Raw genomic sequence first — 12936 nt, 5'->3', positions numbered from 1 at the left:
ACTTGTTCAAAGCAATTGTACTGATTTTTTTTTCTTATTATATTTTTACACAAGTGAAGTCAAAAACTTAGTTGGTTGGTTGGTATAAAGATATTTATTATTATCTATTACCTTTCAGAAAGTAGGAGTTTATTTAAATGGAAATATCACTGTTCCTACAAAACGTCACACGAACATCTAACAATAAATTTTCAATTGCAAGAAAGCAACAATGAAATACAATAGGCACGGACAATGCATAGTTATGTTCAATATAACTTAAGAGAGTCACGGACCACTGAATTCAAAGAAAAGCTTAGATAACTGTGTTACTGAAAAGTATTGCATGACCCAGTTTACGCGACTCAAAAAAGTGTCATTTCCAGGTTTGTTGTGTATTTTTAAAAATGACGGGAAGGTTAATCCTTTCTCTGTAAAGTAATATTTTTTAAGGAATTCAATAATACACAATTATTTAAAAAAATATATACTGAATTTAACACCACTATACAATAATGTACAATTTTGATTGACCAAATTCAAATTTTAAAAATATACTTGTATTACTTTTTAAAATTCGAATAATGACTCTTCTATTGTATGTTTGTAATGTAATGTTTGAATAAAATTCATTTATTGCACGTAAAACAATATACATGGAGTTGAATATTTCAGTGACATTCACAATATACAGAAATTAAAAAATGAATATAAATTTGTTAGGATACAGGTTTTCATCTTTACGTAACTATATTTATTAAAATAAAAATCGCTTTATAGAACTTTGGATGACATAAAAACGCCTGTCAGATTATTATAAACTGTAGTCTAGAAATTGCGGGAAGTAAGATGCTATTGTTCCCAGAATTATACATTTAAAGCTTGTTTTGCATAAAATAATACGAGGTAGGATCTTAGTGCTGTATAAACTGCATCCCGGAGGTAATGTACGGGAGCAAGCGTACCTTAATTAAGTATAGTATAGTGATACGCTATTCCTGTTAGAATTTAGGTTAAAATTATTTTTAAGTCTCGGTAGGCTTTAGGTCAATTTGATTCAAGTATAAGACAAGTCTACTTACTTGTAAGCTAGTCGCTGAGTTAAAATAAATTATTCTCACGATCTTAGCGCTTGGAAACGATCACTTTAAAATGTATGATTTGTAAACACAGTCTCAAAAAAAAAATTAAGTTTCCTATATACATTGATTGATATTATGACATGAATACCGAAATAACTATAAAAAAGTAGTTAGTGGTGTTAAATGCAGTACATATTTTTCTAATAAAATTCCAGAACGAAATTAAAATTAAGTTGTTCATTTTTAAAATGTAGATTGAAAATACTTAAAAATGTGTTAATAAACTCAGAATAAGGTAAAGTAATGAGTGCAATATTTTTAATTGCCCGATGTTAGACTGTGGTTACAAATTTCAATAGTCGTTCTTACGACGATATTATTGGAACTAAGTACAGCATATAACCTATAAACTGTTATCTCGCCTTGCAACATTGCGAGCATTATAATATGAGCAATCGATTTATCATCAGCTTATACAATGTAGTTTCTTAACTACCATAAAATCACTATTAAACTTGAATAATTAAAACTATATTGACACATTGTCCAATAACCTACACTAAGCGTCTTATTCACAATTCACTTGTCGTAAAACGACCATGTATGCGTAAAGAATGTACGACAATATAACCTAAAATTACTAAGTTATAGGAAGATAAAATTTGCGCTCCTCGAGGGTTCAATCAAGCAAACACATTTCGCTTTTTATTGCCGATAACCTGCCATAAAGAAAAAAGTATAAAAATAATAAGCCATGGAGGGAAATAAAATATAATCATGAATCCTTCGTCATCCGTTGTAAAGCTTTAACATTTTTTTAGATTCATACACGACAGCTATACAATTGATGAGTTGAGAGTGAAATCTGCCATTTGAATTTCATAACCACGTCTAGCATCTACGATGTCCGCTACACTTTTGTTTACAAGGATTTATTTGTTTTGAATTGCGTGGCGCCATCTATATTTTAATTCCTTGTTTTAGTGAACGTTAAACAAACCTAAATATGTAACAGAGCTTCAATACCAAAAAGCAATATTTTAGAGAAAAATTTTCTTACATTTTTCTAGCAATCTTCTTCCAACATTTTAAAGGGAAATAATTTTGTGTCCATCACATTAATGACGAAAACGACACCAACATTTTTATGTCTTCTCACCATTAAAATAATCACTTCCTCACTCCGCCTTTTAAATGCGACAGCGATGGCTTATGTAAGTATAGAATATTAAGTTCTCTAGTAAATAATGTTTGTTTTGTAAAGTTTTCGCTATTATTTTGTTAAAAGATCGGAAAATGCCGAAATTCTGGGAGTTTGCCAACTTCATTTTCGGGCGGTATACACCTAGTGAATAAGGTTTTATTATTATAATAAATTTAACATCGTGGTTGCGCAATAAATATTCATGTTTTTAAATTATTTTCCGACTGTTTCCTCTACGTAGGTCACATATTGAGTTTATCGCGTTAGCTTACTAGACTAATGTAGCATAATTTGCCCTGAGGGCCGAAGATATAATTACTATTATCTATGCGAACATGAGGCTATTCTTTGATACTAATAAAACTCTATTCATATTTAATATTCATAACAGTAACAGCTATAGAAATAATATTCAATAAGCTTCAATCCGTTCAAAAAGTATTTTTCTTAATGTGTAAAAGCTATGTTAACAAAAGACAATACGATTCAGTGTAGTTTAAAGAAAAAAAATCACTTCAAATAGACATTTTGTTGAAATTATAACTACTCTGTGGTTTCATATGCTAGGTATGTCAAAAACTTGCTGACAGATGGCAGATGTCAGAACAAAAGACGAAATGTCGGCGTGTTTTGTTTGACTGTGATTGCTCAATAACAGATCTACGTATAGTCTTATTCATCGCTTTAAATTATCAGAAATTTGAGCGTATTTGACATAATTCGATATATATAATACGGTTACTATTACCGGAGGTAAAATAACCTAGAATGTGTTGGTTTTATTTTTCACCACTTCAGGCATATGAGTACCGATTCGAGAATTGTAAGAGGAAGCGTGCATCCACAAGGAATACAGTGGGAAATAGGATGCAGATGCTTTCTCGTTTTATCTCGCTGTGCAAATAACGATGTTATTTCAACGTACGTCTGTTCACTTTGTTTTACTACAAATTGCCTCGTTTATTATTACTAATTGACGTATTTGTTAACACGATCCAACAACTGCTTTGATGTCTTACTTGGTTTTGAGTTAAACCTACTTTGGTCCTTTTAATAAGCGTTTTCAAAATTTAATTAGTCAATATAATTGTACTTAAAATATCGAGCTGGTTTCACATAGTGTTAGTGAGCGGCAAAAACTAACAAATCCTTAAAAATCTCAGTTGTGGAATGGCGGACATCGAGGTGATACGGGTATTTGGTACGAATTCGTATTCTGCCTGGACGTTTAATATTGAAACTCAGCTGCAGGTATTAATTCGAACAACTCTTCTGAACACTCTCCATTCTAAATGCGGTGAAGATACAGAGACATCCCACATCTCTGTACTGCCCCAAGGAATGAAGCTACTGGTCGTCAACCATTCGATTCGCTCTTAGTTGAATATGGTCAACGAGAAGGAGCTGTTACTAGGGAGCTACCGCCTAGAGGTGAGAACAGTATTCCATGTGAGGTCCGAATTTGCGCATAAAGCGCACTGTATAAAACAGTAGCCGTGGCTTGCAACACTTTCTTCTTTCTTTCTTCAACAATTTTTTCTGAGCTACCCGTTAAAAATGGTTTCTATTATTTTGGCGAACAAGGAGCCTATTGGGCGATGATTGAACGGATCAGAGTGAGCGCCTTTTTTAAGGGTCGTGTGTATTGAAGCGGTCTTCCATCATATCGAGACAATGCCAAGCGAGTTAGGACCGGATCCGGAGGCGAATGGATGGGACGTCATCAGGCCGGCTTGACTTCTAAATGTCAAAGGAAGATAGACGCTTACGGATAGATCGTTGCCAGATCTGGAAGGACATTCATAATTAGGACAGTAATTAAATTGTCATGTGTTTAAACTTTAAAGTTTAAATTATGTCACAAAGACATTCTGTAAAAGTCCAAACGATTTAACTAAATGCATTCCAAAAATAAGCATTATAAATATTAGTGTAATTTTCCTATAAAGTGCATTGCCATTTAAATTTAACAAGAAAATATGTTTCTCTATCGAGTCAAGCAAAAATGCAAAGTCCTTAAAAGCATTGTAAGCACCTAATAAAAAAGTTATTAATCATATCTTACCCAATTTATGATATGAGGGGCTCCTAATTGCTCGCAAATGACAGAATCTCTGAAAGCGCTCCAGCCCAGACCATTAATACTTGTTACTGAGAAACATAAAAGGAATCATAGCGCTCTAGCTAGAAAAATTATGTATTCATACTAAGTAACATTAAGTACACTACTAATTACTACGATTATGAATGCTACATTGTTATCTTGAAAATTAAAATAACGTAAATTATTTATATTCTAACAAATGTTAATAATTCTCATAAACCAAGATATGAACGAGCACATATGTATAGTTTTCTTTCTTTCCAACTGTTTTAATCGATTAAAATCCCAAGGAGGTTTACAATCCATGCGGTTTGCAGACATACCTAGTCTGCGTCAAATATTTAAGAATGCTGCCTGCTACACGAAAAACTAAGATTTATCATTTTAGTCGCTGATACAAACGTGTTATATCGTTTAATACTTCCTTCCAGCCATGGCAGAGAAATGTATGGCCGTGATGCCTTGGGATTGAAAAGTAAGAAGGCCTTAAGACATCTGCGTAACAGTATAAAACTTTTTAAATTCAGAAACGAGACTTGCACGAACTATGACTATACAAATCTATCACTTGCTTCATATTTGTAGTCAAACTTGGGCTTAGTTGTGAATGCCAGATAAGCGGTGAAAATCGGCGACTTGATCGAGACTAAGCTGTGAATATGACGCCACCATCCGGACAGTCATTTTATTTAAAAATAAAAATGTGTTCGTGTACACACGTAAGAAGTGAAACTTCTGTATGACCTTATTTTTTGAAACATGATTTACTATAGATACTACTAAGATTATTACAGAATTTCCTTAATTGTAATATAATTATTACTGTCATTGTTGTCGTTATTATATATATAATTTTTTTTTTGTTATTAATGGCTTCGAATCTCTTCGAATCAACCGTGATAGGGATAAAAAAAGTTGGCGCGTAACGGAAAAATGTGACTGTAATTTTTTTTTACAACGCGGATAAAGAAGTTTCACTTCAATACAGATAAACATTCTTGATGTAACGTTTAATACATTACCCAGAGAAAACTATAAATTACTTCACTCCGCTGCATTATTATATAACTTATAAGTTAAAAATATTTTGTCCTTTACATTTTTAAATTTAAGTTTAAAATACCAATATATTTTGCAATGATACATAAATACATCCATGTCTTCAAAGTTTAGTAAAAACGTTTTCACAAACGTGAATCACATCAAAACCAAAAAAGAAACCAGACTTCGCGAAGTTTGACTGGAACAATATTTCTGAATACGATTTTGTAAGCTTGGTCGCGACTCTGCTTAGTCCAGACTTCGACCGTCTTACAATAACGTCTCTGAACTTCAGTTTTAGTTCTACGCAAAAACACCTGAAGCACTGTATTATTGTCCATACTATTGCGTATTGTTAGCGTTTAAAAATTAAACTCGCCATTATTTGACGTAGCAGTAAGTTTACTTTACTTTTATTTATTATATTTAAAATTGCTTTTTCTCAAAAATACAAAGGATATTTCCATTTAGTCTCAAAATATGCTGCTCTGCTCATATAAAAATAAATTGTTACGTAATCGATTAAATTTTACACTTCACGATTTGAGAGTTTTCAGTGTGGTCCCGCGATTTCTACAAACTCTTTAATATATTTTTGTATAGTTAAAAATAAGCTCAGATTTATATTATTCACAGTATTATAACGTACCACAATATAGACTAAGTGTTTGAACTCTACGGCAATGGTGTTTTTTAATAAAAGCGGATTACCGCATCCCCAAACGAATACTGTCGCAGATATTTCAATATTGGTGGGATTAGCAGCCTATTTAAACATCAATCTCAATGCTTTTTCCAGCCATATTGAAATACAATTTCATTCATTGCAGCCCGAGAAAAATGTTTACTGAACGTTTTTAATTTGAGCGTACGTATGTCAATGGTAGGTTTATTGAACATTTTCGGTGTTACGATTTTGATTTTATATTTCACCTGTCTAATATGTTGTGGAAGAATATAGTTTTAGAATTTGGCGTGTTTTACTTCGACGTATGATCATTCACAAAAAAATATTTAACCCGATCAAACTCATGGTGGGACATAATTATTTAACTCGTAAGTATATAAATGTAATGTAATTATTATTAATAAAACATTGCAACATAATAATGCAGGACTGGGTAGGTGAAGTTCGCCCTTTCCTTCATTTCCCCCGGACATATTGCAAAGTGCAAACATATTGCCTGTTTCATGCATCTTATCTTTTTTTAATAACGTTGATTCTACGTGAATGCTCCTACGAGAGGTTGTTTTTTATATAGAACAGGGGGCAAACGGGCAGGCTCATCTGATGTTAAGTGATACCGCCGACAATGGACTCTCAATGCCAGAGGGCTCGCGAGTGCGTTGCCGGCCTTTTAAGAATTGGTACTCTCTTTTCTTGAAGGACTCTAAGTCGAATTGGTATGGAAATACTTCAGCTGGTTCCACATAGCGGTGGTGCACGGCAAAAACTGAAAAACGCTCAGTTGTGGAGCGTCGGCGGTGTTCATTAGTGATAATGTGATTCATTCTCCTAAGAAAGTGAAACATTTTGTATATATATACATATACACGGGCAGGCATAGACTCGACAAAAGATATAACAATAATAATAAGCAACCTATTCTCGTTTTTTTTATAAAAATAGAAGACAAGTTTTCGTAGTGTGGGTGTAAGAATATCAAAAATTTAGGTTTACGCGGTAATAATCTGCTTAATTTTTTTTACGGAGCTGAGCTTAGAAGGTGTACTTGCTCGTCCATAATGTACGTTGGTGTGCGGGTGTGGGTGAGATCAAGCGAGACTGAACAAATTATTAAAAGCGTTAAAAACATTGTCTTAGGGTATCGACGTGCTACTATTTGTTTTATATTAGTCTTCCAATTCACATAATTCTCTTGTATTATAGGCAAAAACGTATCAGCGCGCTGGGTGGTCAGAAAGCTTTCTGACGCGCTGAGCGACAGAGAGAATCTCATAACGCTGTTTGGGATTGTTACCAAAAAAACATTACCGAATTTTCTAACTATAGATGAATCATGGCTTTGCCATTATGACCCGGAAACGAAAAAACTGTCCATAGCTTTGAAGAGACCGCTATTTCCAACTCCGGAGAAATTTAAGACGATTCCAACCGCCGGCAATATCGTGGGCTGTTTGTTGGCAGCCAACGAGTCGTAATGATGAAATACGTAAATCATGAAGGCACTATCCGTAATAGTCCCCGTGGACTTTGTACGCAGGACAAGGAATGGACTGGTAAACTCGCTAAAGTTGTTTTGTTTTATAAAGGTAACGCGCCTGCGCAAAAGTTCAAAGTTGCGATGGCTGCCATTCATGAAACTGGCTACGAATTGATGGAAAATCCTCCACGTAAACAAGACTTTGCTCCTAGTGATTTCTACCACATTCCGCGATTAAAGTAACTTCTGAGAGTCCATAAATTTAAAGATGAAGACGTAGTAGACGCGAAAGAAACTGTAGCTTTAAAAAATAATATATGAAGAGTACAGACCTAGGAAATAAATTATCATTTATAAATAGATTAATAAATTGTTATCAATTTTTGTTATTGCTCACGGGGATTAAACGTTAAGGGTTTGTTTTTTATTAATTTATTTTTCATAATCATAATGAATTTAAGATGTGATGAGTAACCTAAGGTAATGCTTACAGTTCCTTTAAAACATTTTGTAAAAAAACTTGGTCATTTAAAAGCGTGTCGTAGTTTTTCTCGTCTGTTCTACGCCCTTAATTTCAGAACTGGCTTTATAAAAAACTAAAGAATAATTTTTACCGACGTTCCTACCATTGTGTACCCTATAAATAATATGATTTGTTTTATGAGCAATTTCTTCGGTCAATATTATCCCTAAAACCTCGAAAACCTGTGGAATCGACTTCCAGTGGTTATTAATGGGAGATTCGTCCTCCAAAGTTAAAAGAACGGCTATTATAAATCCTGGACGCAGCCACTAACATTGGTGTCCATGGGCTGCTACAGCCCTCCTTTGTAGTCTCCACATCAAATCCAAACATCCAGTCCAATCTGCCAGTCTGCAGGTATTTTAAGCATAAAAATGCATAACACATCAACAACTGCAATCAAACAAAGTATATTCATTCCATACTGGTGATTAACGGGACAATTTTTTTATGAAAAACGGTAAATCATTCAGACAAAGGCTATTTAGTTATATTTTGGGTGTTATTGGGTTGGGTCTATTGTTTACATGGTTCCGATTATATTTGATTTCATGCTTTAAAAACACCAGAAAAAGGTTAACAATTCGATAGTTGTTTGCATTAATTTTTTTCGATTTGTATGACAAAACTTAATTCGCCGCAAGAATGATGAATTCTGTTGTTTTTTTTTAAACTAGTTTTTTTGTATGTTTTGTAAATCAAATTCTTATAGTGACTAAGATAAAGTAAAAGAATACTCCAATATTTGATAAACCGTTTCTATAGTATAAATATTTAATATTCTAAATATGATTTTAAAAAAAACACTTTACTACTTAAATACTCTTATAAAGGCGTCAATTTATTATTGTAATCATCGAATAACGCAACACTTTTTATATATTAAATTATTAGTATGATTATCTAAACTTTTTATAACATACCTGGCGACCAGATGAATATTTTTCTTCATTAATTAAAATGTCTGAATAATTGTAGTTCGTTCCATTTATCAAGCTGTATGAAATAACTATCACATCTTTGTCACTCGCTTGACGTTAATAAATTGCTTTAATTTCATAAGTCCTGATTTAACCAAAACGAGCTACTTTTACAGTGTATATATAATCTTGATTACTTGGAAACACACCCGTAGGGCCTGAGTGCGATTACGGGTGAAACAATAGGTATTCTTCTTGTGTCGATAACCTGAAGAAGCGTCAGGCGATCTATACATCAATAAATCATTAAGGTGTTAAGTCTGGCGGTAGTTATTTTCGTGCTCAAATGCATGCGCAGACGCGTCTCATTTTATGTGCATATAACTAAAAAAAATCAAATTTTTAAATACTTATTTCCCTACTAAAGTTACAACCACCATCTAATGTAAGTCCGAACAATATTCGCTAACTTCATTAATCAACAAAGTGCTTTCCACAAAGTGACATTTTCATTGTTATATAACCCTGAAGTTCGTATTAAACCGTTCCGCGTTCATAACATCACCCCAGGCTAAACCATACGTCCCATAATAAAACCGCTAATTATCTCGGCATACAGTGATATGGATGTTTTTATTCTTATTGGTCTTATTTTAAATTTATGACGCCGCATACATACCGATAAAATGTATTGATTTTTGATAACAATCCTCCTCTTCTTTTCTTGGTCGGTACATATAATATTGAGAATATTATTTTAATTACGAAATTATACATGCGTTTTTATACCATAAACAGAAACTATTATTTTGAAGTCATTTCGTGACATCGATTAATTTAAATTACCCGTCAAAACGCTTCTCTAAGCAAGATGGCGTCGCACCAGTCCCTATGATGTTTCATTCCATTGTAAACACGTACACAAACGTCAAGTTTTTTGATGAGATATTGTTATTCTTGTTGGTCCTTTATTACGTAACGGCAAACACTATTATAAATGCGAAAATGCGATAGAAGTAAGCTGAAAGCTCTAAAAATAATCCCTTATTAATGTAGAACATAATGCATATTATATACTTTTTAATGACAATTTGGATTTAAAAAAAACTTTTTGTATTAATTATAAATCTGAAACCTTTTACTAGCCAATGATGCTTTCGGTAGGGAGAGATTAAACATGAAAATGAAATTAGTACAAGCTATTTGACATCATTTAAATATCGCTGAGACTATTTATTAGTGACATTTGAACCTATACAAATTGTCTTTAATTATTTTAAGTATGGCTTTACAAATTAAACGTTTATAATTTCAAGAACCCGTCAAATCGCTTCTCTAGACAAGATGGCGTCACACCGGTCAGTAGGAGTTACCATGCCTAGCAACACGTCAACAAACGTCAAATTTTCATTATTTATTTTATTTAATAGGTAGTACATGTTATTTATTTTTCTTAATTTACACAAATACTCATCTATATTCAACATATTACATTTGCTGGACGGTAGAAGAAATAGAAGCGGTAACAGGAAGCGAATGGAGGAAAAAGCGATGGACAGAGTCAGTTGTAAGAAGCTGGAGGAGGCCTTTACCCGCGAAGCGGTTCCGATCGACGGTACTGAATTTAGCTAAGATATAGAATATATAGGAACAAGATAAATAAATAGTGTATAAAATGTAAAAAAATCTAAGCTGCACATTATCTATCTTGTCATGATTGGAAATTAAACGGGCTATTATTATATTACATTTATGTATTAGGATTATCCAGACATAGTCATATTAATAACAAGCCATATCATGGTCAATTTGAAATTCAATTTTAAATAAACTTGTTTACCGAATAAACAGGCTCTTTTATTACTATTCAGGCTTCTTATATTACTAACAGGCTATTATTTAATGTAAAGTTTAAAACTTTATTTATAGCATAACAATAAGATCCATTAATTTTCATCAAAAATTACAATTATGAGGGACGAATAACGAAAGTTTATCAATAAACCTTTTTAAAGTCTATTTGTAAGATAATTAGTGATAAAATCTTAGTTTTATATTAAGATCTAGACGGGTTTTCTTTCATTCAGCCGCTGAATTATCTCGGGTCTTTCAAGAAAAGAGCATACCATTACAAGATCGATAACGCACTCGCCCTTTGGCATTGAGAATGTCCATGGGCGGCCATATGACTTGACCGTTAAGTAATAGTGAGTTTCTCCTTGTTCCATAAAAAAAAAACATTCTCTAATCAAAGAGTATTATTATAGTAACTTTGTTGGGCCAAGTATAACTTGATTGTCAACTACCCAAAGACACTACAAGTCCAATATGACCTTACATTATCCGTATATAAGACGAATTTTTGCATTAACTTCCTAGTATTACTTAATGAAAGACCGCTTCGAACGAAAGCTAACTCTATATAAAGACGTCTTAAACTACATATCTCCACCGAATGCATAACTGCGTAATTGTGCGAGCCATTATAGAGGTACGAAACTAGCTAAATTGCTACAGAAATCCGTGTGCAATATTCATTTTATCACTCCTCTGTACAGGAGCCATGTAATTTGAATACGGGAACTCCGCCCGCCAAATATATGGTGATACAACGTACATAAAATTTTGTTGATATTGATCAGTGCATTCACAGAACATTCGCTTAATTGCTTCCATATTTTAATTATTAATTAGGGTATTATTTACGACACGTTATATACGTATATATATTCTTGTTATTAAAAAGCAGTTTGTAGGACTTACAAATGCATTAGACAAAGTTGGTATTTTCAGTTTAATCAAACTGGCACTGGCGTCGGAAAGTACTGGTACAAATATGGTAAAGCGTTCTGCAATTCATTCTTAAGAAAAGTTGAAAATCCTGTTGATTTTGAGTGTTTTATTAAATGCTCACCATCACGGATTCCCATATAATAGAGACTTGACTTTTTGAAAAATCTATACTCACTTTCACAATATAATAATTTTCCAAGAAGGAAAACTCGAATGAATAAATTGACCAATTTATTTGTAAATAAAATTGGAACTAGGTGCCTCCACTTCTTTGTTCCCGAGTTCTCCAGTTCTCACCGGCGTTGGTTACCATTATTGAAATTTCTCAAACATAATCTTAACAAATTCAAACAACATTCGTTGTAGTTCTAACGTATGGCTTTGTTGGATTTTATTCATTGAAAAAAAATATTTATAAAAACCACAATGCGAGTTTGTATTGGTGAATGTCGTACTTTAAAGCTCCATTCGTGAAAGCTGCATATTAAATAATATTATTTTGTGCATTGTGAACTTTGTGTAATAAAGCTTTATTACATTTTGCAATAAAAGCCTCGCATAACTATAATATTTTTAAACACAGCTTCGCACTGACGATACGTTTATTTTTTTTATAATATTATAAGTTAAAGACAAATACTATAAACTAATACAAAAAAAAATAGTTGATATTTTAAAATATTTTATTTCTTATTTTAAACCCAAAGCGTGATCTAAGCTTCGGAAATATTCTATATTCATAAAGAATGCAATGTATCCCCAAGACATAATGTATTATATTCTGATTGTTTGAAACAGAGTTGCCCTAATAGGCAGTCCCGTCTTTTGAAAATGCTATGTTAAAATAGCATTTAAATGGAGAAATATATTTTTAAATTGTCCCGTTGTTTTTTATGTTATTCGTTACAACCGTAAAATACAAAAAAAACCCTATTTATAACACTCAATACACCATACGAAGTTGAAGCTAAAGTTATTCAATGATACACGTACGTACAACATTGATGTTTTCACTATAATGAAAACCATTCAGAATCTTCGACACGTGTTGTAATACGGGGACAAAAACACCAGTCTGGGTTACCATGGTTACCTAGTTTTGCATGGAAATAACATCATAATCAA

Source organism: Pieris brassicae, chromosome 9, assembly GCF_905147105.1.
Source record: "Pieris brassicae chromosome 9, ilPieBrab1.1, whole genome shotgun sequence".
Lineage (NCBI taxonomy): Eukaryota > Metazoa > Arthropoda > Insecta > Lepidoptera > Pieridae > Pieris > Pieris brassicae.
This window is presented reverse-complemented; position numbering follows the sequence as displayed.